Below are 23773 nucleotides of genomic sequence, written 5' to 3' on the forward strand. Positions count from 1 at the left end.
AGACAATATAGACCAATTAAAGATTGTTTCTGCAAAAAAAAATTGGGGAGCTAAGTGGAACGACTGATTTATTCTGCATGTGCTTGATGGTTCTCTAGATTGGTTTTCAGTGGCTTGGTGTGGATATATGATGCCTGATTCGGGTGGGTTTCCTGCGCTCTCTAAGGTTATCTATAATCAGTGATGGGTCAAAAACTGTGGATATTCCAGGAAAGCTTTTCAAGATTTTTTTTTTTGTAATAAATAAAGCTATGGTGAAAATGCTACAGTTTATAAAATTTAAATATATATTTTTTAAATCCTCAAACTATTCATGTCGTTTAGACTATTCAAGTGTCGACAGACTCTTAACTAGAGCCTTGGGAGGAGCAACACTGTAATCCCTTGAATAATATCCATGAATCCAGGATCATGTTGGATATTATCACTCATTACCATTGTGAGAAAAGGATGATTAAACTAATAGTTACTGGGAGACATTTCTGGTGACAGGAGGCAATGATGAAAATAAACTGACTTCAATATACATTTAGAATCGGGAGTAATGGGACATGGCAGGAAGCCAATAAGTGAACATGGCCCCACGCTCTGATCAATGAATTACTTTCCCCTCTCACTCCCTCCTCTTGAGAGCAGCACAGGAACCTTAATGAAAAATCAATAGCCCTCTGTAATTCAAAACTGAAATCAATCCTGACCTTTCTTTTTTTTCCTTCCTAAGAGAATGTCTCAGCTCAAGACAGAGTTCAATTGTAAAGTACAGTTCTTCAAAAAGCCTGCAGAAGTCAATGGTACTGTAACAGCTACTGTGTTTCCCCGAAAATAAGCCCTAACATGATTTTTCAGGATGACATTCCCTGAACATAAGCCCTAATGCGTCATTTGGAGCGAAAATTAATATAAGACCTGGTCTTATTTTTGCGGAAACATGGTATATAAGATGTCAGAGGGGTAGTAGCTTGGGGGAGAGGGTTATCGCTTTGTGAGGGATGTAAATGTCTATGTTGCTTTGTACATCTGGAGCTAAACAAACAAACAAAAAAAGCCTGCAGAAGAAACCTGACATCAATCACAGAGTTTATACTTGCTACGGATATACTTGCTACGGGCTTTGCTTCCTTGGAATCTCAAGGAGTGTCGGAACTTTAGATTTCTTTTCTTGCATAGCTCTTCCTTCTAATTCCTATCTTAAAAATCATTAGCAACCATCATTTGTTTTGTTTTCTTAATGGTCCTGATGGTAGTTACTGCTCTTAGGGCTGCAGGTGTTTTAAAACATAGGGTTATAGCTCTGGATGCTATCTTTAGATGCCCCTAGGATTGAGTGGGAACTCATTTTTGTTGCAGCCCTCTGTTAATACCTTCTCTAGCATCTGTTAGCTGTTAAGTCTGTGCTTCAAACAAGTCAGGGCCCACGTGCCCTTGACCTAAAAGCAATTAGGACAGGCTGAAAGGAAACTGGGATGTAGGTTTTAAAATGTGTTTTCTGCTTTTTTTATTTCAAATCTAATGCAATATAGGACAGAGGTCCTCAGGGTCTCTACTAGCCCATATGCGATGATAACCCTGATGAGTCTTGAACAACTGGCTCCCTTTTTGGGGACTGGCCTTCTTTGTAGGGTTTGCTAATTTCCTTGGTGTAAATACTCCTACCATGGCTGATTTCAAGGTGCCAGTGTGACTGTCACTCAACATGGAGCTGGGAGGTGTCATGCAGGGTGGCTGCGGGGCCTCCGGTCCTGCTCCCCACATAAGAACGCAGGATATGGTAAGGCCAAAAAGAACACCCATGGAGCCATAGATAGGGGAGTCACACCACTATAGTCTCACTGGAGGCTGGATCCACACTGTCTGCAACCCTTACTGTTCTGCTTGCCAGCTCAGCCACCACCTTCTTGCTGGCCCCCATTTGCTGCTAGCGTAGCCACAGCAGTTATATTAGTGGCCAATGGCTCACTGGTTACAGCTGACGGCCAACTAGCCACAGCTGCTGGCCATCCAATCACAGTTGATGGCCATTTACTACTCGAGCCAGCACTTTTCTATGTGAAGCCGAGAGCCTGGAAACTGCTCTCTGGGGCTCTGTCCCCACACTCCACCCCTACAGGGTTTTGCCTCACAATCTACGCAACAAGCGTCTTCCTCGAGGGGCCCTGTGCGAGGAGCCTGGAGGTGAATGCAATATCCTGGACACAGCCAGGCTCTCTGGGCACAGCCAGGGTTTTTCAGGGAACCACCAGTACTTCTGGGCACAGCCAGACTTCCTGGGCATTTTAGGGTACCACCAGTCTCCCCGGGCACAGCCAGGGCCTCTCAGGGCACTGCCACTCTCTCTCTGGGCCTCTCAGGGTACCGTGCTGGAACAACAGTGGCTCATAGTCAAGGTGCTTACATATTCTCAATGGCGGCTGGTCAAGACACAAAAGCAAACATCCGCCAGTTCCACTACATGATGGTATGTTCCCAAACAGTCAAATGGTCCGTTAAATTAGGGATGGAAGGCAATTCCTCCTAGTCCATAGTCATTCGCCAGGGCTATCCTGGGGGTGAGGGACGACCTTGACCTCACCCTCATCTCCCACGGAGGACTCAGCAAGCGTTTCCTCCTGGGACTATAAGTCCTGCATCCGGGCTGCCTCAGCAAGCACTTCCCAGCCCACAGGGCTGCAACGACCTTCGCTTTCTCCGGCCTTTGCTGGTTGGGGAACCGTCCACGTCTTCCCACCCCTCCACGGCAATCCAGCTCTCCGGCAGCTGCTCCTCCTGGTCTTCCTGAGACTGAGTGTTCATATGCACAAACTGCTCCACTGCCCTTCGGAGAGCTTTGGCCAGCACCATATCCTGCCAACTACGCCATGTGTCGAGCGGGGCGGCCTGCGGGGTCTCTTCTGGGATCTCTAGTCCCACTTCCCACATAAGAATGCAGGGTATGGTGAAGCCAAACAGGAACACCCATGGAGCCATAGGCAGGGGAGTCACATCACTATAGTCTCACTGGAGGCTGGATCCACACTGTCTGCAACCCTCACTGTTCCGCTTGCTGGCTCAGCCACCACCTTCTTGCTAGCCCCCATGTTCTGCTAGCGTAGCTGCAACAGTTATACTAGTGGCCAATGGCTCACTGGTTACAGCTGATGGCCATCCAATCACAGTTGATGGCCATTTACTACCTGAGCTAGCACCTTTCCACGTGAGGCCGAGAGCCTGGAAACTGCTCTCTGGGGCTCTGTCCCCACAGGAGGAAACGCACAAAATGGACTCAGCTTGATAGATGGTATGACCTGGTCCTAGAACACCACTGTGACCACAAGATTGCTTTGCACAAATTAGAAACAGCATCCTCTCTGGGTGGACTCAGCATGGCTTAGTGGATTGGTGTAGGGGATGTAGTTCAGTCCCCTTTCACCCTTTTACCAAGCGTGATAGTGCAGTGTAGTGACCTGCACAACAATATGTGAGCCCTGGGAGTTCTTATGTTGGGGTCTGTAAACCCTGAAGGGCCAGTGGATGGACTTCAGAGAATCTGTGACCCCTGGACAGTCGGGTGTGTGTGTGTGTGTGTGTGTGTGTGTGAGACCTTTATCTGGAGAGAGGATCCATGGCTTTTATCAGATTTTCAAGAGTACCAAATTCAAAAAGTTAAATCCCTGAAAATTCTAATTACATCTGGGGATTCTGGAACGACTTTGAAATGCTATTTCAAAGGCTATGCAGCCATAAGACTTAGTAGGAGTACTGACTTTGTAACTTTCTAGGAAGAGAGAAAGCATAATTTTGAATCTGGAGGCAAACATGGAATTTGGATAGACCTAGGCATTTTTGAATACCTCATAGATGTAGGCAGTATTCACATGCTGTATAATGATACAGTCAGAAGCCGACAGGGTTTAGTTTTCCTGCATTCACCACGTGACAGTCAGAGCAAGGCATAAAAAAATAGGGAAATATCTCTTTCTGTCCTTTGAGGTGACATAGAGTACTTTAAGAATCACTCATTTCTTTTTTGTCTTCGCCCTGGGGCGGAGCTGACTCCCAGTTTATGGTCATTTTGCTGAGGCTCATCCTGCACAATTTCTAACATTTGGAGAATGTTTCTCATGGCAGCATCTAGTATGTGGCTGCTCTCTGAGGGCAAGCGGTGATAAAAGGAAGACACTCATCTCCATTTCAGTGGTTGCGGCTCTGTAATCCAAAATTACAATCTAAGAGTATCACATATAGAGAGGTTTTCTAGAGTAGTTCATAGTTTCATTTAATCATCCGATTATGAGGCTGATAGGACAGGTCTCTTTAGGATCATTTTGTAGATTCAGGAACTGAGATTCAGAGCACTTAGAACATGCCCAAGGGAACTGAGAATTGCAAGCAGCGTCAGGCCCCAAGCCCAGCTCCTGTCAAATTTTGTCTACTATCCTTCGTACTACTCCTACTGTCACACTGTCGTCATGCTCCTGATTGCTCTAAGGGTTGAAGGTTGAAGCAGTCAGGTGTGCCAGTGCAGTGTGCTGAGGGCAAACCTTGAGACTGCTGGCTGTAGTTATTTCCGTATTCCTGATGGCATTTCTTAAGGCAGTATCTTTTATGAGCAAGGGCTTTGGAGCCACACGAACCTGGGTTGGAATCCTGGCTCTGCTTCTTCCTGGTTCTATAACATCTCTAAGTCTCTGTTTTCTCTTCTGTAACGTGGGGGCAACCGCACTTCTCTCAGAATTGTTGTGATGATTAGTGTACACCAAACACTTAGATCGTGCCTGATCGTTTATTTATGAAAAAACAACGTGACTCTAGAATTTCAAGCTTATAATTTATTGGAAAGCTTATTTTACAAGCTTTATTTGAAAACAGCTGCACTAAGGTATGTGTAAAAGATCCCAAATAGGGCTACACAGCCTGACAAGTCTGGTTCTACTCCCTAAACACCGGAGGAGGCTACCAAAGGAGACTAATGTAACAAAGGAAAACAATAAATAAAGGAAAGAAGAAAACAGAGAACAAACCCTCAGCTCCTTCAATCCACAAACTGTTGGACATTTATATTGAAGTTCCTGAGGCCTTCATTTCTAGCTCTGCCTAAATCCAAACAAAAAGGGCTGTGTCTCTGCTTACGTTTGTGGGCTCCTCCTCTGAGCCTTCACTGAGTGACGTATCATTACGTGGTATTTCTGTTCCCAGATAATAAGGTCCAGGTCACCCCTGAGTGACAAGGACTTCCTTTCATCATAAACATCCACTGTTGCTGTCAGTGATCCTCTATTCTTGTCTTCTGCATTTTCCCCAGGAATGTGTGGAAGGTTTCTCCTCTGTTGGACAGATCCCTTCTGTTTCTGTGCCCCTGCTTCTGCCATGTCGTCTTTTTGCTGACTGTCTGGGTTGCTGGCAAGGAGGCAGGCTCTACTGCTTGGCATGGAGCTGAGCACACCCACCCCTGCCAAGTGACCATGTATCACTATGCTTGTGTTTTAGGTTTCTTGGTGTCTTATCCCTTGACATCATCTTAAGTCCGAGTACGGAGGAGCAGTGTGTGAAATGTGTGGGATGCTGGGACAGAGAGATGCATTCCTGCAAGGGCGGCCTGAGAGCTGGCGCGCCCGAACTGAATCTGCAGTCATTGCTCCTCCACCAAGGTCCTAGTGGGGTTCAATTGGCATTAAACCCCCTCTTTCCTCCTTCCTTCAAAACCCAAAAACTGTTCCTGTGTGAAAAAGACTTAGTTCCTAAGAGCATTTATTCAGATTTCCCCATTGCATCATATAGGCAAACTTAGCCCTCTTTTTTTTTTTGACTCAATTTTTTAAAACTTTTATTCCCTTCCTTTCTCCTTTCCCCCCTTTTTCCTTCCCTCCTTCCTTCTCTCTCTCTCTCTCTTTCTCTCGCTCTCTCGCTCTCGCTCTCACTCTCGCTCTCTCTTTTACTCTCTCTCTTTTTGTAGAGTTATCTTTATTTGTAAATTTTAGTATAAGAACATGGACTTTGGAGCCAGACAGCCTGGTTTTGAATTCCAGCTCTGCTACATAAGAGCTGTGTACTGTAGGGCAGCTTATTTAACCTCTCTGTGATTCAGTTTATTTACTTGTAAAATTTGAATAATAATAGAACTTAATATATCAAGTACTCTGATGATTAAATGAGTTAATACATGGGTGACTATCACATAGTGGGTTGTAAGTGTTGGTATTTATGTATGTATGTATGTATGTATTTAGCAATCCAGATTTGCATATATCACATTGACTAGAGACATTTTAAGATGCACTGATGGCTTTTAAATTTGGAAATGAGAACTATAAATACAACACATTGTAAAAATTTCTGTGAACACTCACACTATAAAGAAAACTATAGAAAAAATAAAGAAAACATTTTTAAAGAAAAAGGCATTTTCCAAAACATACTTTGGTATTGACATCTTTAGGAGAGAGAAAGCACAATTATCCAACCCTGAATACTGTTGGCTTTGGCTGCATGCACCAAATTAAAATATGTAGGTAGCTAAATACAACCAGAGGTTTTCATTGCAATCTGCTATATGTATTTTTTGGATCTTTGTCCCAGCTGTTCCATGTACATTTAGCTAAATAATGTAGCTATATAAGAACAAGTGGGATGCCTATTTTTAAACACACGTTGTTTTAAGTGACTGCACGTGGATGTTTTATTTTATTCTGGGTAGAAAGTACTCAGAGTGAAAGCCCGCTCTGCATGGCTACGTCAGAACACGAGTGCCGTTGGATGCTAGAAAGTTGGTTGTCGCTCAGGCTTTCTCTAAGGCAAGGCCTTAGACTCAGTTTTTCTAATAACACTGGATCTGTTTTGCCCCCCCCCCTTTTTTTTTCTTTTGGATACCATGAGGTAGGTCTTCTTGGAGTTTAAACCCATACCTTTTTTGCATTCCAGAGGCTGGCTCTCCACATAGGAGCTTTATAAATGTTGTTTGATGATATTTCTCTGTGTTTAGCCTTCATCAGTGTCCTGTCTGTGAAACGCAGATAGCATACCTATATTTCCTGCTTCAGTAAAATTTGTTTCAGCATAACAAACATCTGTCATGCTTTTAAAATTTTTAAGGATTATTATAATATTTTTTTAGAGGATACTTTCAATGCTGTTTTGTCAACAGAAGTAGATTTCTAGGTAAGGTCTGTTTTTGTTGATCTGCTGGAAGAAAGGCATATTTAGATTCAAAATCAATTTATTAAGTGGAATATAAACAGAGAAAACATCAAAGTATATTTTTAATACCTTGGCATTTTCACATGGCTTCTTGGCAATCAGTGTCTTTTTTATGGTTATAATCTGATTTTCTTCCCCTGTTAAGAACAAATGCCCTTTATTTCAATCAGTTTCCACTTGCTCACAGCTTTCTTTTTATATGAATTTCAAGTGCACTTTATTATGTGGAGTTCCTATTTGCCAAACTGTGCCCACATAAAATCATATTGGTCCTGTCAACTGATAGACATAACTTGCAAAAAGAAACTCTGGTTTGGAAAGCTCAAAAGCTGAAAGTTGGCTATTAGTAAGATTTCATTTGCTTCCAAATCTGACTTCTCTTTTTGATGAAAGGATTAAGGATGTGATTTCTGTTAAAAAAAAAATTATGGGTACGAAAACATACACTGTGTACTTCATTAACATTCTGCTCCAAAGAGTAAAATTCATAGTGCCATTTGGGAACTGGGAATGGAGAAGGGGAGAAGACGAGATGGCCCTGGGCATGGATATCAAGTGGGACAATTAAACCACCTGGAGAACTATAGACATGGAAATGGGACAGGGGGTCTTTCATTGCCAGTTTGCTGATTAAAAGCTGGGCTGAGTCAGAAGTGATCTAAGCCATTAGCATCCTACCCTCGGCCAAGGGCCTACTGAGAATAAAGTAAGTATGAAATGGGCTTGCTCAGCTTCCCAGGACGGTATCCCATTCAGATATTTTTGAATGCTGTCCCCTTAACAATGTCTTTGGAGGTAGAAACTTAAGCAAACCGAGTTCAGTTCATCCCCTTTAATTCTGAATGGACCAAGTTGGCAGGGTGAGCCTTATCTCCTGCTTCTATTGATAGTCACATAAATGGAGGGTCCCAATGTCTGGGCTTGTCAATCCATCACCCATGGTGAGCAGTATAACAGTGATGTACTAGCAAGGCTATTGACCTTTGTGAACTAGAATGATAATGTGCTTACAATTGGAGGGTGAGGTCTGAGGACAAGGAGTAATAAAAGTCTCATTAATATACTGGATTTGGGTAACAATTACACAAAGTGTTACAGAGACAAAGGAAAGGGAACCAGCCTACGTTGGAATCCCAGAGGGCTGGGGCGCTCTGTAAAGTGGTTGTTAAGAGCAAGGCCCATTTTGCATGCATGCATGCGTGGGTTACTTGTGTGTGATGTCCATGTATACACATATCGTTCTATATAAAGTAAAATACTGTCTTTTATGACATGGATATAGTTACAAAAGCGTGACTATTCTGAGGCTAATTCCACAAGCTGTGAACAAAGTTCTCATCCTTTTACGATCTTATCTTCTATAAAGCTGTGGAAGCTGCCCTATGAGTTAAAGTCATCCTTGAGTTGAGGTTTTGGTATTTGGAGAGCTAGTTGGTAGAATGGAAGGGACTCTGAACTGGTTAGCAGAGGACTTTTTTCTTTGTTTGAGTCTCAGCTGTCTCACCCAAAAAGCTGTGTGATAGGAGGAAGCTTCTTAACCTCTCTGGGCTTCCTTTGTTTGTAGACAAATCAGGAAATTAGACGCTCTCTGATTTTCCTTTCTAAAATTCTGTGCTTCCCAAATAATTGTTATGGTGGTGATGATGTTGGGAAACTTTACCTTTGTTTTTACTGGGTTGGTGTAATTTCTGATAACTTATTTTCGTCTTCCCCATCCCAGGAAATCCTCTCACTTTTTTGGTCCTTTTTAGTATTATGAAGAAAGGAAAAGGTGAAGAAAGTGATAAGAAGAAGAGAGTGAGTGAGAAGCAGAGCACTGACGTGTCAGCCAGGGTGCCACCGTGGCCTACCCAGCCCGTGTTCTGCCTTGCTGGGCCCGCCTGGCAGCCTGACAGGAGCCCCTCTCAACCTGGCTGAGTGCTGTGTGTCACAGGCAGGGAACAGTTCAGCGTTATAGCTTCGCTTTATTTGTTAAACAAAAGGAGATAATTAAAGGAGCTATACAAAATTCCCTCCAGAGCCTGTACTCGATGTGCACACTGGCTTGGTTTATTCATTGATACAGATTTCCGGTTCAGTTCACCCTCTGATCGTCGTTGAACATGACCTGTGTGGTCGGGTCTGTGCCTGCAGTGGTCTGGGGGGCTCAGAGTGGAGCACCACGTGAGATGGGGCTCCTCTTCCCTGAGAAAGTCAGTCACCGTGGCCGAAGACACGAAACCAGCTATTCAGGGCAATGTCAGGAAGCCAACATCGCGGATCCCGCCTCATGTCCCTCCTTTGCCCTCCTCCTTCTTCATGTTCGTGTTTTCCTGGTACATTTTATTCCCCAGTTTTCTTCTCCCCCATTCCCTTAAGTAGAGGTGACACAGATCAATACCTTTGATGGAAAGTAATAATCAGGCCTATTAAGTGACAAAGGTTTACTCTGTAACAGCTGTGCTGGCGGGAGAGGAGAGCTTGTCTGACTAATGAATCATGAAACAATCAGGCAGTAGCCATTTGTGTTTAGATCTGTAAATATGGTGTGGTTCAAGTGCCAGACCATTGCCGGCGCTCCAGCTGGGGGCACAGATGGTCTGCATTCAGAGCAGCACGAGTGTGAAGAAAGGGTTTTCTCCCTTTCTCTGTCCCACACTGCACCTCTCTGAGCCTCCCCTCAGCTAACAGCAAGAGGAACTTGAGAGAAAGAAAGGAGAGTGCTTTTGGGGAAGGAAGCACCTCCAGTGTGCATTTCAATGTAGGTCACCAAATACTTGAGGCTCTGAAGTGCTCCACCTGGGAGGACAAAATGCTAATGGAAAACATCGCTGTCTTGTATTCCCAGAAGAAGATTCGATATGTGTGTGATTCTAAATGTCTGATTTGGCACTGCAAAATATGTTCCTTTATACTTTTCTTACCCATCTATACTCCATCTTCTGTTTTGTCCTCAGCTATAAACTGCATAAGCTGAGACAAATATCTGTATATAATCCAAGATGAGAAACTCACATTTATATACAAAGCTAAAACGGTTCTTTATAAAAATATGCTAATAATGTCTATTTGGATTCTGTTTCTCTTCGTTCTCGAAGATCTTCATCTTTAAAACATGAAAAGCTAGTCATCCTGACCTTAATCAAATATACTTTTGCAGGTTTTTTTGTTTGTTTGTTACTATTGTTCACCTTAGCTTTATTTTATTTATTTATTTATTTATTTATTTATTTATTTATTTATTTATTTTTATTTTATTTTATTGTTTCACTAGAGATGGGTACTGTGCCATTTAAAAAAATCAACATTTAAATTCGTTGTTGAATCATTTATGTATTTTATGTATTAACTTATTCGATTGATCCATTTTAAATTATTTTCTTCTGTAATTTCTTGTGGTGCTCTAGAAGTTTTGTTATTTAGCAGTTTCTGGTGAGTTACCTGTAAAACTCGCTCTGTGGCCCCCTTTCAACTATGGGAAACACATTCCTTACAATTTATTCTCTCCTTTAAAACGTGATAAAAAATGGTCTGTAGAGGGATAATTTATAAATGTTTAGGAATACAGAGGGTGCCAAAAATATATATGCACTTTTTAAGAAAGGAAAACCGTATTAAAACTGTATCATAATGCTCACTATATACTGATGACAAAGGATGAACACAAGTCACGTTTGACTTCTGTAATTACAAGAGGTGCTCAAAGTGGTTACCATCAGCATCCAGACACTTCTGATTATGGCGAATTACTGCTTGAGTAACGTTGACCAAAATGTCCACTTATATTCATTTTTTTGGCACCACCGGTGTTTAGGAAAGACAGATATTTGAAAATATATTCTGTAATTCACATTTTCCCCTTGAATTTAGCCTCTTTTTGGGAGGCCCATTTTCCTTTGCTTCTCTCTGGAGAAATTAACAAAGAAGATATTTTTCAGGATGCACTACAACTATTTTGGAATAGTTGTTTATTTTGAAATAAACCCTATCAGCGTTTCAACTGAGGTGCTAATTATAAGTTTGCTGTTGAAATTACAGATATTTATGAAATATTTACAAGAGTATTGAGTTGTGATGAAATGTATTGAATGCAAACTCCAAATAGCTCTGCCTTGCTGCCTGGGACTGGCTGGCTCTTGTTTCCTAAGGATGATCTGGTATGAAGATTACTTAGATTTGGTCTAAGGTTGCTGGTAATTTCAGTTTGTTAGAAAGTAATGAAAAGGAGACAATGAGATAAGGGGTTTGAGTGTGCACATGGTGCTCCTTGGGTTCCTTAAGGTTTGGAGGTCATGGTCTCCTTGTAGAGGCCGGAACTCAGAAGGGCATACTTATTGTCATCTCTAATGTTTAGAATGTCGTCACTCAACGATCAGTCTCATTACCATCTAATAAAAATCCTGCCATGCCACAACTACATGTTCTCCCATACGGATTGTTTCTTCATCCGTCAGGTCTCCCGCAGGTCTAGCCATGGCCTACCACAGATCCATTCTGGAAAAAAATGGTGATGGGACCAAACCTGCCCATTACAGCTTCAGGTTAGCATTTGCCTCCTCTACCCCAGACACTTTAAGTATAACACCATTTCAACACTTGGCAAACTTGGGATAGTGTTTGTATGGAGATATACCTGTCAGATATTTTCAGTTGACTAATTGATCTGGCTCAGTCAGCAGTACTTAAACATCTGCGGTCATAAATCTGTGAAAGTCTGATGGGAGACATGGACTTTCTTCTCAGAAAAATGTTTGCTCTGATATTTGCATACATAACATTTTACCACAGTTTTAGAAGTTTCCAGGATCTCTCAGAGCCCACCCATAGTTCCCCAGGTCACGAAACTCTGCTTTTCTTCTATGATTAGCAAGCTGATCTTGGGACCAGATCCTTCAGCACCATCTAAAAATCATGTCACCATCTTGTTCTCTATAGCACCTGACTCCAAATTTTATTCCATACCTGTAATTTCTTCTGATCAACTCTTTATTTTCTAATTCCAGTTTTTGCTTTAATTCATTGTCTTTAACGACCACCTCACTCCCTTTTCTGCTAATCTTGTAATATAATTGTTCCCCTAGAATTGTTTTGCATATATATACATATATATATATTGACTTTTCTATTGCTTTTCTATGTTTTCATTAATAATTTTTATTATACTTGGCACATTTTAGGCACTTAAAATATTAATAGTAATAATATTAGTTACTTATTATTGAGAACCTACTAAACATTGCATTGGATGTTCTCTGACCGTTATTGCTAGTCATCACAGCAACCCTGAAAGGCAGGTTATATCCCATCATATTATAAGGAACCTGAGGATTCTGGAGATTAAGAACTTGGTATATATATATTTTTTTCCCTTTGAGTGATTTGTTTTTTTTCTTAAATAAATTTTTTTAAATGTGAAATTTTATCTCACTCCTGGAAATTCAAAACAAAAATATCTGATTTAATTGTCAAAATATTAGGTTGGTACAAAAGTTATTGTAGTTTTTGCAATCATTTTTAACCTGTTAAACTGCAATAACTTTTGCACCAACCTAATATAACTGTAAAATAAATGCATAATATATAACTATTTTTAAGCATCTATATACCACCAAATATTACCTACTGTACATCCTGTGACATAACATTGCCCTTATACCATACTCTTTTCTTAAATTAGTGCTGGTTTTCTTTATTGTCCTTCTCTTCTCCTCCCCTCTCTTGTTTCTTTACTTCCCCATCCATCATCTTGTCTCTCTAAGGCCTTGGAGTTCCTCTTGCTCAAATGCAACGTGTGGTCTAGCTCCTCACCCTGAATCACCAACTCCCCTAGGTCAAGAAACCCAACATGAATTCCCTGTCCATGGTGTCTCTTTAGTGCAAATACTTGCATTGGAAAAGCATTACTCCATTCTTGCTCCAGCTCCAGGCAGGTGCGGGGGGGGGGGGGGGGGTCTCTAATTCACAGGCAATATCCAGGTACAGAGGCTCCTGCTACCTGAGATATTAGGCTCATTGGCTTGAGAGCCAGGGTGTCAGACAAATCTCCACTGCTTCCTTCAAACATTGTGGGTTCTGTGCTCGGCCCTCTGTCTACTTAATGGGCCCTTTCTGTTGAGGTGGTCTCAGGCAGTCCCATGATTTTAAATAAAAATTTAAGCATGCTATCTCTCAAATTATATTTTCAGCCTGGACCTCTCCCTCTCTCTGCTCTTGTACAATTTTTCTCATGCTGCAGAATGATTTTTTCGAAAATGGAAGTAAGATCACATCATTTACTGATTAAAGGCATCCAGTGAGTTCGGTTATTAGAAAAAAAATTCAAGCTCATTAACACATAGGGCACATTGGGACCCATGTGCTCTAGTCCTGCCTACCTCCCTGATGTCATCTCCCTCTATGAAACTGGAGCTACCCCGACTTTCTTCCTGTGCTCAGGATATGCCCAGTTCATTTCCACCTCAGGGACTTCGCACTTGCTGTACCTTTTCCTTGGGAAGCTCTCTTCCCAGATATCCTCATGGCTGCTTTTTTTTAATCATTCAGATCTCAACTCAAATGTCACCTCTTCTACCCCATAGCAGTCCACCCAGCCTAATCATTAATTTTTTGTCTTCATTACACTTACCAATACTCAAAATTGTTTCTTTATTAATGTAAATATTTATTGTTGCTTCTACTTAGAATATAAACTCCTTGAGGACAGAATCTGTTTGCCTTGCTCCCTGAAGAAGTCGTGGGGCCCAGAACAATGCCTAGTAATAAGAGACCCTCAATAAGTATTATTTGACAGGCTGATTCTTCCCCAAATCCTTTAGTTTATTTGTCTTAGAGCTTACTGTGAAGTGTTTAATAAAATACTGCATTTCAGTAATTTACCAATGGCCTTAAAATTCCAAGATGCTTCCAGTTGACACCTGGTAGGCACATAGCAGGGAACAAGTCTGGTCCACTCAGTAAGAAATCAGACATTGGCCTCATAAAACCTGAATCTACTCCTGCTTGACGGTAAGAATTTTTAAAAGTGTCAGAAACTGCTCAGGTGGGTTAAAGGATAAAAATGTGAATAACTTGGAGTTGGGAGTTGGTGGGAGAGAAAGGTGTTACGTGAGCTGAATTCTCTTTTATTCTTTCTATTTTGGGCTACATTGAGGATTTTTCTAAGACTTATTGTGGAATATTGAGTCCAATTCCATAATATTTTAAAATTTTACTTTGTGTATTAATCTTGACTGTCTGGTCCCCGTTTTTAGCTTGTATTTAGTAAAATCTTTCAGTTAGTGGTATTCCCCTCTTTCATTTTTGTCTGCTCTTCTCACTTTTATTTTCTAGTTATTTACATATTTCATTAAGAAAACATCACTTAGAATAGTAAAAAGAACCAGTGTTAACTTCCAGACTTTAGGTTTACTATTCTTTTGCCTCAGGTCAAACTGAGTCTCAGTCTCTCATCTGGAAAATGTGGCAATCTTGGAAGATTATTACTTCCTCTCCAAATTGAGTGATATTTGGGTGGCTGTGGATATTTGGCAGATGGCTTAGGAAAGCTAAGTTGGAGATACATTTCACTTGGGCTTGGGGGGGATACAGGTGTGTGGTTTGCAGTGACTTCTGAGGATAGTTACATGATCACTTGATGTCTTGGTGTAGAAACTTCTGGAACTGAGTTGATTTAGCCCTCGTTATGACACAAAGAAACATGGCCAGAGGTTGGTTTCTATGGTGCTCATCACTGGCATATGCGGGTAGTGGAGGAGAAACAGATATGAAATGTACAGAGCCAGAGCTAGTCTCGATTATTCTTCTAGATGCTGTGATGTTTGTGGTATTTGTCAGCTTTGTGAATTATATAATTGGCTTTGATTTCTTTTCTGATTTAAATAAATATTCACTTTTAGAGCTAATTTTTATTTATAATTTAATATTCTGTTTCTTAACGAGGGCCTTCCCTGATTGTATAAACTTCACGCTCCATGAAACCCAGATCTGCTCCTGCTTGATGGTAAGAATTTTTAAGGCACTCACACCTTTGTTGAATTAGAACTTGCTTCACTAAAACCAATCTTAAATATGGAGCAAACAGAATCATACAGAGCCCCCAATGCACTATAATTCCATGAATTTGTGCTCTTGGTAGAAGAGGTTCTACATTTTTCTCAAAGTGCTATTATTTCGTGATTGAAAAAGAAGTGTTTGGCAGTGCAGGTCTTTTGCTGTGTGGCTTCAGGGCAAAAGCAAGAGGATACTGGGATTCCTGCCATTGGAATCAGTTGGAAATCTTGTATATATGTATTTGGCATCTGTATAACTCTAGTCTCTAATCTCACCTCCTCCTACTCCTACTGGGACTGCAATAGGCCTTAATAGCAGCCCTTTCTGAAGGTAAGATGATGAGACCTGGAATTCACAGAGCTGTTTATTGCAACCATCTTTACTGCACACTGCAGTCCCAATTTCCCTTTCTCTATTATTTTCCAAGGTACTTATTACCCTATGACTTATTAGATATTTTATTTTTTTTGTGTCTATTTACCCCAACTGGAATGTAATGCAGTGATGATAGTGATATTGTACTTGTTTTATTCACTGCTATATCCTCAGTGTCTAGAAAAATGCCTGGCATATAGTAGATGTTCAAAAAAATGTGTCGCATGAATGCTAATATTAGTAGATGGAGTTTGGCAAGATGACATTCCATTTCATTTTAGGAGGTATCATTTCTGGTCTCCATTTGCATAGGTTAAGTCAAGGTCCAGATTAAAAGTTATATTCCTCCTCATTTCTAACTTTGAAGCAAGATCTATAACTTTTTTATCTCCATCTGTGCACCTCATTTGTGCTATTGATTAATAAAGTGATAGTGTATTTTGAATTCTATCATTCAAGGTGAGGACTAGTGTGCCTCTTCAGATCTTCTTTCATTTTTCTTTAAAAATTACTTTATTTTACTCTGATTTTATTGTAAAAGAATACATACTCATCATTAAAACACCAAGCAGTTCAGAATTATGTAGCATATTTCCCTTCCTCTGACTACATTTTTGCAAAAATAGCCACTGTTAAGAAGTTGTTCTATAGCGTTTTTAGATCTCTTTTCTTCTTTGTAAACTGTCAACTAGTTTGCTAAATAGTCATATTGAACAGAAAGAGGCTTGCTTTGGGGAAATGCAAAAAGTCAATAGAAGACCTGATCCTGGATGTTGGGAAATCTAGAATTTAAATATGGAGATAGGGCAAATGTGTGAAAAAGATAACACTTCTGAAGATATATATATATATATATATATATATATATATATATATATATATATATATATATATAGACAATTACTAATTAATTCTGTGAAAATGAGAAACATAAGTACTAGAGGACAAAGAGCAATAGATCAAATGTGGCCAAATGAGGTGAATTGAGGAAGAGTACGTTCTGCTCCCATATGGTGTCAAACTGGAAATATGCAATTCTTTATCTTTCTGAAGTGCTTTTCTTCCCAAATGGTTATAAAAAGTATACTTACAGGACATTTTTCTCGTGTGTGTGTGTGTGTGTGTGTGTGTGTGTGTGTGTGTGCATAATTTAAAAAATAGGTGATTCCTCTTTAAGGAATGGCCGTCCTTGCTTTGAGCTGTAAAGTCCCAGAAATAGCTATGCATTTCTGTGTCACTGATAGATACACTGCTATGAGTCTGTGTGTAAAGGGTGAATAAAATTCTGCCCATTCTTATGTAACCAGGAAAGAAAAGAGAAATCCTTTTGGGTGGCATGGATAAAGGTTTACTTGCATGTAGATTATAATTTAAAATTGACTTCTGACTTTGTCAAGCCTTTTGACCTGTATTCACAACACGTTGAGAGGGCTCATGCCAGCAAGTTACAATACTGTATTTATCAGCAGCCACCTGCAGAACTTTCGTCTCCACCTGCTGCTTTTTTTTTCAATCCATTGAACTTTTTATTGAAAATGGTTGTAGACCAAATAGCGTTGACTAAGAAAGGAAAGCAAAAGGGTAGCATTTCCCTAAAACCATTATTTTACTGGGACAAAAGAGCAAGGTTTTCTGAATCAACCTTAAGAGGTACAGATATTGAACATGTTAACAATACTAGTGTTCTCCCAAAAAACCACATTATACCCCACCTCACTGGGTCTATTGAGTGGAATGTCATGTAACATGAAAGGAAATAAAGGAACCCAAACGGCTTATTCTAACAAGGTGCCATCAATAATTCCCACATGGTTGATCGTTTCCTGATTTAAGACCTTGTCTCCTTCATGCATCCACTTAAAGCTCTTTGGATGGGGGAACACCCCCCACAAACAGAATGTTAGATTCAGAAAGATTTGTCCCATTCTGCTGCCCGATTCCTTATCCAGCCAATTTCCTTGGGCTCTCTCTCTCTCATATAGCATTTATTCTCTCCATCATTTATAGTATTGAATTGCTCATGTAAATCTATGCTCCTATTTTAGATCCTGTGCATGTGTAAACACATACATATACAGAGGGTGCCAAAAAATGTATACTCATTTTAAGAAAAGAAAAAGCTGTATTTACGCTGATGGTAACCATTCTGAGCACCTCTGGTAATTGCAGAAGTCAAATGTGACTTGTATTCATCTTTTGTTACTGGTATATATTGAGTATTACAATTTTAATACAGTTTTTTCCTTTCTTAAAATATGAATACATTTGTGGCACCCACCATGTGTGTGTGTCTGAGTGTGTGTGTGTGTGTGTGTGTGTGCATGCGCATGTATACTACACACACACACACACACACACACACACACACACACACACAGAGGGTGCCAAAAAAGTATACACATTTTAAGAAAGGAAAACTTTTATTAAAATTGTAATACTCTATATATACTGATAACAAAAGACAAACACAAGTGACATTTGACTTCTGCAATTACAAGAGATGCTCAGAGTGGTTACCATCAGCATCCAGACACTTCTGATTATGGCAAACTACTGCTTGAGCAATGTTGGCCAAAGTGTCCACTTGTATACATTTTTTGGCACCCCCGATTATATATATGTATGTGTGTGTGTGTGTGTGTGTGTGTGTATGTATATGTATGTATATAGCTTTGTTCTAATTTTTAAATATGAAATAGTCTGCTTTTTGAAGGCATTTTCTTAAGTAAAGCAAAATCAGGGGAGAACACAGCTGGCTTTTGAAAATTGAGTTTGTACTGAAAGTTTCCTGCTATTATCATGACAGTCTTATTGTTATCAAAGCATTTGAACATTAGGTCTGACAATGAATAGTCACTGCAGGGACTAGAGGAGCAAGGCCATAAGTGGGAGGGGGCCACTACCATTGCGCCCCCTGTTGTAGCCGTTATCATTTAATATTCTCATACTGGGAGGCTCCATTTTGCTTAGCTTGTATTGAGTTACTTGATGTGTTGCTTTCCTTTGGCCAAACTATCAGAGTCCTCCCTGGAACAGCATTTAAGACTTCAAATAAAGGATCATGCTGGTAATAGCCTAAGGGTAGGATTTTTGTTGTGCCTGGAAGTCAGTGATTTAACTATTACACTGAGGGAGGCTTCTGGGTTTTGAACAGAATTTATTTCAAGGTTGTATTAAACTTGTTAATAGATCAATAATTTTTGGGTATTTTTTCTTATTGACTACTTGTCTCTTCGTGAAAAATGGGGATGACACATTCTCTAAAAAATGATAGAGACTAGATATATTGGAGTTGCCTCATACTGGTGCCCATTCTGTTTGTTTTGTACTGTGTTGCTAGATACATCCCCACCCAGTGTATTTAACTCCTTTATCTAAATTTCTGCTCAATATCAGGTAGGATTTGATGCTGTCATGTTAAAGATTCTAAATGAAAGAGATAGATTATTCTTTCATCCAATTCCTACTCATGTATTTTTTTTCTGGTATCAATACAGAGAATAACGGTCCTGAAATCTTTAAGGCACTATCATTTGAAAATAGATTGATGAGCCCAGCTATCTTGGCATAGTATGATACAGAATATACTATAAGGAGGATTTGTCTTAGTCTGTATCATATGAAAGGTTGTGCTATATTTTTACATCATAACGTTGTACTACAACAAACATTTGGAGGATAGTTGTTGCAATGAGATCCAGGGTATTTCTGAGAGAGAAATAGAAAAAAAAAGATTAATACACTTTCCTCTTTGTAAAACTGATTTAGACTGAGAAATGGGGGCTTTTCCAAAGTTATGGATGTATCAGAGTGTAGGGTTAAATTAGGATGACCTGACCACCATGTAGTTTTTGATTATCATGGGTTGTCTCCAAGACATACTTTTAAAAAGAACAAGAAATATTGGTGGAGCTGTTAAGCATTTGGTCCTTTGTTTTTATTCTTTTCGATCCAAACAGTGGGAAGCTCTCACAGAAAATGCCTAGCTTAAAATACTGCATCACCATGGGAAAGTGGATATTTCAGTTATTTATTTTTTTCAACAGCTGAATTTATTTTAGGAATTTGAAGACTTTACCTGTTGATAAAAGGATGGTTTTCTTTTGACCATCTATCAGATCAGACTTGAAGCAATAAGGAGCTCATTAAGAAATGCCAGGTTATGGTTTGAAATGTCCCTTTGAGATTCCCATGACCACAGGGGTCTTGTCTCTTGTTTTGGAGTCCGGTGACCTCGGGCATAAAGGTCAGAGGGCATTGTGGTATTCTGTGCACTTCTGTTGTTTTCATTTGTACTCAGGATGGTGAAAAGAGTCATCAATACCAACCTTCATCTCCAAGTCAGGTTGGTAGAACATTTGAACACGAATGATTATTAGTTATATAAGCTAAGTCTCCATGGAGAACAAAGGCTCTTTAGGAAATGGGTCCTGACCAATAATATGACCATTATCATGATAGTAAAGAATGTAGTTTAGGTTAAGGAGAAGACCGTCAAGGTTAATACCCTACTCTCCCTTTGTCCGTGTATATGTGTATGTGTAAGGTCCTGGACAAGCAAACAGCTGAAGGAGAGCAGGAGGGAAATTCGCCCTTTTTTTTTTTTTTTTTGAAATTCGCCCTTTTTGATAAGAAATATAAATGCTGAGGTAGACATGTGTCTAGATGTGTGTATCGCTCTATGACCACCCAAATATATCTAATTATCAGTTTTAAAAATGAGATGTGAAATAGACACATTGACCATTCCATGTGGTGTTTGCATTTTGAATTTCTAAAGGCACAACGTTCCAAACTCTAGTCTAAAGAAAGTAAGAGAGAAGAAAAAAACAAAACAAAACAAAAAACAGATGCAGAGAGACAATAGTTGAATTAATTCAGGCTCAAGATAATTTAAAAGTTCTAGTAGAGAATTTTATTGAGGAAAGTGTAAGATAAAATTTCTGTAGGTTACATTTGCTATGTCCTTGGTGGTGAGTATATTAAAATTGTCATCTAATGATTGATGCTGAATAGGTATAGCAGAGGCACTGGTTCCTCCTGAGCAGCTCCCATTTTCCTGAAAGTCTGCCATTTTCCATTGTCCTGTTTCACAGTGCTAACTTAGCACAGACGTTACAGCTAAAGGAGCCAGAGTGGCATGGATTTTGGAGCTGATTGGCCTGGACTCAATCCCAGCTCTTCCAATTAGCAGTTTCATGACCAAGAGCAAATTATACCTCGCTGGGCCTCAGTTTCCTTATTTGTAAAATAAGGTTGTTATGAAGATTAAATAAGTTTATAATGTATAGGGTGTTGCACTGCATGGCTCATAATAAGTTATTTTAGCTCTCTATGCCCCATTTCCTGTTTTAGAAATTGTAATCATGCTTCTCCCAGATGGTTATGATTATGGTTAGGATTTAATGAATTAATATTGTATATGTAAAGTGCTTAGGAAAGTATCTGGTACTGTGTACATTCTAGCAATTTCTATTATTCTGCAGAATGAAGATCAGATTTTCTGAACTCCAGTTCAGTTCTTTTAGAAAACATACACAACTAACTTCATAAAGGTTGTTCTCTTCACATACAATTCTTTAAAAAAAAATCAAAACTGCTAGTTAAAAATTCTGGCATATGATCACACTAGTAACTAAAGATTTTGTAGTCCTTTGTTGGAAACCACATAAGAGTAGACGAAAGTATTTCCATGAAAACAGCAATGAATCTCTTCAGGTACCTACTCTCAATTTATCTTATTTATTTTTTAATCAGACAAAAAAATATTTGGGTTCCGGAAAAATCTGTAACTTCTAAAAGTAAAATTTTAAGAACTCTCCCTTTACCTCTAGGAAATGGCTTTCCTGAGAAAACTTTGTCCAATTTGAGAAGTGACTAACGTTGGTTTCCTGTTAAAATTCTGAGTACATTCTGGTACAACTGATGACAAATAGTGATCTGAAGATCATGCAGCTATTAGCATTTATTTTGTCATAGAAGTGCCCAATTTGAAGTCTTCAGACTTTGGCACTTATAAATAACTTTTAATTATATTCATTCATTTATTCATTCTTCCTCCCTCTCTCCCCCTCATTCATTCATTCATTCAACAAACAATAGTAGGATGCCTATGTGCCTGGAGCTGCGCAAGGTCTTGGGTACCTTAAAAAAGGATTTTTTTTTTAATAAAAAAAAAACTAGTCTACATGCCCCTGCCTCAGTGTTTCCCATACTGTGGGGTGTTAATAAGTTGGAATATAAATTTAATAGACTGTGACCAGAATTTTTTTTTTAAATGGAGTAGAATTGAAAATGGAGTGTACTGCTCATAATAGTGTTTCCTGGAAGTTTTAAAAATATCTTTATTTCAGTATCTATGTCTAAGACATATTTGTTTGTCACTGTGTAAAATGTATTATTTTAGATCATTATCCAAACATTGGAAAAACTTTGCACTCAGTAGTAATCTGCATCTCTCTGTATTCTACCCCACCTTCCCTACCTTCTCCCTGTTCACTCTGCGCTAAATTGGCCCCTTTGCTTTCCTTTCAGCTTGCCAAACTCACTTCCCTCTCAGGATATTTGCATTTGTGAGAAGCTCTGCCTTGAAAGCAATTATTTCAAATATGTTTCCTTCTGGTCTCTGTTCATGTCTTACCTCCTCAGAGATTCCTTTTCCTGACCACTCTGTGTGAAATAGCTCACGGGGCTCCCCATTCCCTCACCTCACATTCTTATCTTCTTTGTTTAGCCTTAACTTACTTCTAGAGACTAGAGCTTAGTCTCTGACATGTTATTGTCACCTGACATGATTTGTTGTTGTTCTGGTTGTTTATTTCTTGTCTTTCTGTCCCCATTACAATGAATGCACCATGAGCTCATGACTTGGTTTTGTTCACCGCTGTACCACTGGCACCTAGAACAGTGCCTGACATGTAGTAAAAAAAAAAATGTTGAATACCTAAAAGAAAGAACAAATAGATAATGGAACTAAAGTGTCATATTGATTTTTCCTTTGTTGTATATAAATGTTGTAAAGACTACTAATTTAAGTTCCTTACTCAGCCCTCAAAGATTTGGACTTTCCCTAGCTTTCCAGTCTCATCAGTTGCCTTTTCCTTCCCTTTCTTGTCCCCATGTTTATGATTGCTGTGCTCTGACAACTTGGAGATCCCAGAGGTTTAGTGAATACACAAAACTGTGATACGCATCTGTGCTTTTGCTCATGCTGTTCTCTCTGCCTGGAATGCCCTTCCCCCAACTCTTGCTTCTTCACCTGAGTAACTGTGGTGACCCTTCAAGATTTGGTTTAGACCTCATCTTTCCTTACAAATCCTCCATGTTCTCCCTGGCTGGGGAAGATGCTTCTTCTCTGTGTTTTCATGTCACTTTGTGAATTTTAAATATCTATCTTTGTGACTTTTTGCTTCTGAGCTACTTGAAAGCAGAAATGAGTCATTCATAGTTTTATATTTCTAGACTCCCCCACAGTGCCTGGCATGTAATAGGAACTCAATAAATATTTAACTGAAAAGAAAACACGTTTGAAATTTCAGAGTTTATTTCTTAATTTATCTGAACTGTAGTTCCTTGAAATTGATAACTAACCTCTGGCTAGTTGTATAAGATCTTTAATCCATGAACAAAGGCAAATCTTTTCATGGCTATTGTGTTGTTTTTCATTTCTCAATAGCACACATTTCTTAATAATTGCTCTGAGTTAGAAGAGAGGTAAGTGGCATGGATGAAGAAAAGATGAAAGGCACAGATGTAACCTCCACTCTGCATCCTGTTTCTCTGTTGCACTTCTCAGTTGTCTGGGATGTTTATTCAATGCCTGGGTTCTTCTTCTTCTTCTTTTTTTTTTTTGTTTTTTTCCTGTCTCTGCTTCCTAAGAACTGATCCTTGGAGATGAGAAAGAGATTTGAGTAAAATGTAACATTGTCTTTCTAGATCCTGAGAATATGCTGGTAAAAGATTCAGCCCAAATGAAGATTTTGGGATTGTATGTAGTTTTCATTTATATTTGATGCTTTGGGTCTTTTTTTTTTTACTGTGGATAATTGAGAATTGACTGAACATGTCAACTAACCAACTAAACAGAATCCTCTGAGGAAAATTTATTCTTTGCACTCCTTTGCTTTTTTTATTGTGATGAAAAGAGAGAGAAAAAACCCAGAGACTCAACGGGCTGTAACTTTAATAGGTCATTCCAGCC

This window comes from Rhinolophus hipposideros (genome assembly GCF_964194185.1).
Source record: "Rhinolophus hipposideros genome assembly, chromosome: 1".
Taxonomy (NCBI): domain Eukaryota; kingdom Metazoa; phylum Chordata; class Mammalia; order Chiroptera; family Rhinolophidae; genus Rhinolophus; species Rhinolophus hipposideros.